This window comes from Trachurus japonicus, chromosome 20 (genome assembly GCF_045865225.1).
Source record: "Trachurus japonicus isolate A0001 chromosome 20, Traja_1.0".
Classification (NCBI taxonomy): domain Eukaryota; kingdom Metazoa; phylum Chordata; class Actinopteri; order Carangiformes; family Carangidae; genus Trachurus; species Trachurus japonicus.
Window position 1 is genome coordinate 108,554 of NC_140926.1, and position 3,947 is coordinate 112,500.

A 3,947-nucleotide genomic window follows, 5' to 3' on the forward strand; every position below is an offset into this window, starting at 1 on the left:
CTAGAATAAACTAGATTAGAGTTATCTGGACTAGAATAAACTGGATTAGAGTTATCTGGACTAAAATGAACTAGATTAGAGTTATCTGGTCTGGAATAAACTAGATTAGAGTTATCTGGACTAGAATAAACTGGATTAGAGTTAGCTGGACTAGAATAAACTGGATTAGAGTTAGCTGGATTAGAGTAAACTAGATTAGAGTTAGCTGGACTAGAGTTAGCTGGATTAGAGTTATCTGGACTAGAATAAACTGGATTAGTTATGTGGACTAGAAAAAAACTGGATTAGAGTTATCTGGATTAGAATAAACTAGATTAGAGTTAGCTGGACTAGAGTAAACTAGATTAGAGTTATCTGGACTAGAATAATTAAGCAATATCACACGAGAGGGAGTGCTGTTGCACTGTATATCAGCACGGCTGTGATTCGGTCGTAGGCACGAGGCCGCAGGCCGAGTGCCGCAGATAATCACACCGTTTTAATGTTCAGGTCCGTTTATAACTGTAGTAGCAGCAGAGAGATGGGGCAGCTCCTGTATGGGGAGCCTGGCTCTGCCTCTGACTTAGCTCCTGTCCACTGCTGAACAGCGGAGTGATTATGTCTGTGAAAAGTTGCAGTGCTGTTATACTGTATATCAGCACTCATGGAACGTCTCTTGTCCAATCAAATTGCTCGGTTGGGACCCGTCGGAACTAACTGTTGTATAAACTAGATTAGCGTTATCTGGACTAGAATAAACTGGATTAGAGTTAGCTGGACTAGAATAAACTAGATTAGAGTTATCTGGACTAGAATAAACTGGATTAGAGTTAGCTGGACTAGAATAAACAAGATTAGAGTTATCTGGACTAGAATAAACTGGATTAGATTTATCTGGATTAGAATAAACTAGACTATAGTTATCTGGATTAGAATAAACTAGATTAGAGTTATCTGGACTAGAATAAACTGGATTAGAGTTAGCTGGACTAGAATAAACTGGATTAGAGTTAGCTGGATTAGAGTAAACTAGATTAGAGTTAGCTGGACTAGAGTTAGCTGGATTAGAGTTATCTGGACTAGAATAAACTGGATTAGTTATCTGGACTAGAAAAAAACTGTATTAGAGTTATCTGGATTAGAATAAACTAGATTAGAGTTAGCTGGACTAGAGTAAACTAGATTAGAGTTATCTGGACTAGAATAAACTAGATTATAGTTATCTGGACTAGAATAAACTAGATCAGAGTTATCTGGACTAGAATAAACTAGATTAGAGTTAGCTGGACTAGAATAAACTAGACTATAGTTAGCTGGACTAGAATAAACTAGATTAGAGTTAGTTGGACTAGAATAAACTAGACTATAGTTATCTGGACTAGAATCAACTAGATTAGAGTTATCTGGACTAGAATAAACTAGATTAGAGTTATCTGGACTAGAATAAACTGGATTAGAGTTATCTGGACTAGAATAAACTAGATTAGAGTTATCTGGACTAGAATAAACTGGATTAGAGTTATCTGGACTAAAATAAACTAGATTAGAGTTATCTGGTCTGGAATAAACTAGATTAGAGTTATCTGGACTAGAATAAACTGGATTAGAGTTAGCTGGACTAGAATAAACTGGATTAGAGTTAGCTGGATTAGAGTAAACTAGATTAGAGTTAGCTGGACTAGAGTTAGCTGGATTAGAGTTATCTGGACTAGAATAAACTGGATTAGTTATGTGGACTAGAAAAAAACTGGATTAGAGTTATCTGGATTAGAATAAACTAGATTAGAGTTAGCTGGACTAGAGTAAACTAGATTAGAGTTATCTGGACTAGAATAATTAAGCAATATCACACGAGAGGGAGTGCTGTTGCACTGTATATCAGCACGGCTGTGATTCGGTCGTAGGCACGAGGCCGCAGGCCGAGTGCCGCAGATAATCACACCGTTTTAATGTTCAGGTCCGTTTATAACTGTAGTAGCAGCAGAGAGATGGGGCAGCTCCTGTATGGGGAGCCTGGCTCTGCCTCTGACTTAGCTCCTGTCCACTGCTGAACAGCGGAGTGATTATGTCTGTGAAAAGTTGCAGTGCTGTTATACTGTATATCAGCACTCATGGAACGTCTCTTGTCCAATCAAATTGCTCGGTTGGGACCCGTCGGAACTAACTGTTGTATAAACTAGATTAGAGTTATCTGGACTAGAATAAACTGGATTAGAGTTAGCTGGACTAGAATAAACTAGATTAGAGTTATCTGGACTAGAATAAACTGGATTAGAGTTAGCTGGACTAGAATAAACAAGATTAGAGTTATCTGGACTAGAATAAACTGGATTAGATTTATCTGGATTAGAATAAACTAGACTATAGTTATCTGGATTAGAATAAACTAGATTAGAGTTATCTGGACTAGAATAAACTGGATTAGAGTTAGCTGGACTAGAATAAACTAGATTAGAGTTATCTGGACTAGAATAAACTGGATTAGATTTATCTGGATTAGAATAAACTAGACTATAGTTATCTGGATTAGAATAAACTAGATTAGAGTTATCTGGACTAGAATAAACTGGATTAGAGTTATCTGGATTAGAATAAACTAGATTAGAGTTATCTGGATTAGAATAAACTGGATTAGAGTTATCTGGATTAGAATAAACTAGACTATAGTTATCTGGATTAGAATAAACTAGACTATAGTTATCTGGATTAGAATAAACTTGATTAGAGTTAGCTGGACTAGAGTTATCTGGACTAGAATAAACTGGATTAGAGTTATCTGGACTAGAATAAACTAGATTAGAGTTATCTGGATTAGAATAAACTAGATTAGAGTTATCTGGACTTCAGACCTCCAGCTGCTGTTGCCCAGTGGTGGACAGTAACGGAGTAAATTTTGACCAATAGTATTTGTACTCTTACTCAAGTACTGGGGTCAAGTACTCTGTCCATCTCTGCTGTCGCCCCATGGTGGGGGGGTCCAGACCTGCAGCTGCTGTCGCCCCATGGTGGGGGGGTCCAGACCTGCAGCAGCAGCGACCACCTCCCTGACTCCAACAGCCTCTTGTGGCCCAGCGGCGGCGGCGTTGGGTGAAGCTCTGGTCGTTAATGGAGCAGCAGCTGACCTGACGCCGTGTTGCTCTGCATGTTGCTCTGCGTGTTGCTCTGCGTGTTGCTCTGCCGTGTTGCTCTGCCGCGTTGCTCTGCCGTGTTGCTCTGCGTGTTGCTCTGTCATTGCTCTGCTGCGTTGCTCTGCCGTGTTGCTCTGCGTGTTGCTCTGCGTGTCACCGGCCTCATTAAAGTGGCAGTTCGCCTCCTTAGACAGTCACCGCCGCCCTGCACACGCCGCCGATAAATCACCTCATGAAAATCAATGACCTCTGCAGCCGGGGACTCGTTGTGTCCTTGGAACGGTGTGAGATGAATTGAGATGAAGTGAGAATAAAACAGGAACATGGTCACCACCACCACCAGGGGGGGGGTGGAGGGGGGGTCAGAGCCACGACACCAGACCAGAGGCCAACAAAGAGGCTGAGGCCCAATTCCACTCCGACCCCTCACGGACTCACTGACTTAGAGGCGCGTTCACAGGAAGTCCGTGAGTGTGTGAGGGCTGTTCCACTGTCAGATCATCAAGCCCTTACTGCAGTCTTAGGGGAGAGTGGGGTAAAGTGAGACAGAGCTAAAATGATTTATCAGTCAAATTTACACATTTCCCATTAATTCAGGATGTTTCCTAGCAATAGAAATTATCAGAATGTATTTAGAACGAAGGGCAGTGAAAATATGATAGTTTAAAAAAAAAGTGGTCTTGTGTCTCACTTTACCCCAGGTCAGGGGTAAACTGAGACAAACCAGAGAAATCAATGGGGTAAACTGATCCACTTACTTTTTCCACTCTGAAACTACCATAACAACACCTGTTGTAACAGTTAGAGTCCTGACAGCTTGACAACCACACTTTCCAGAAC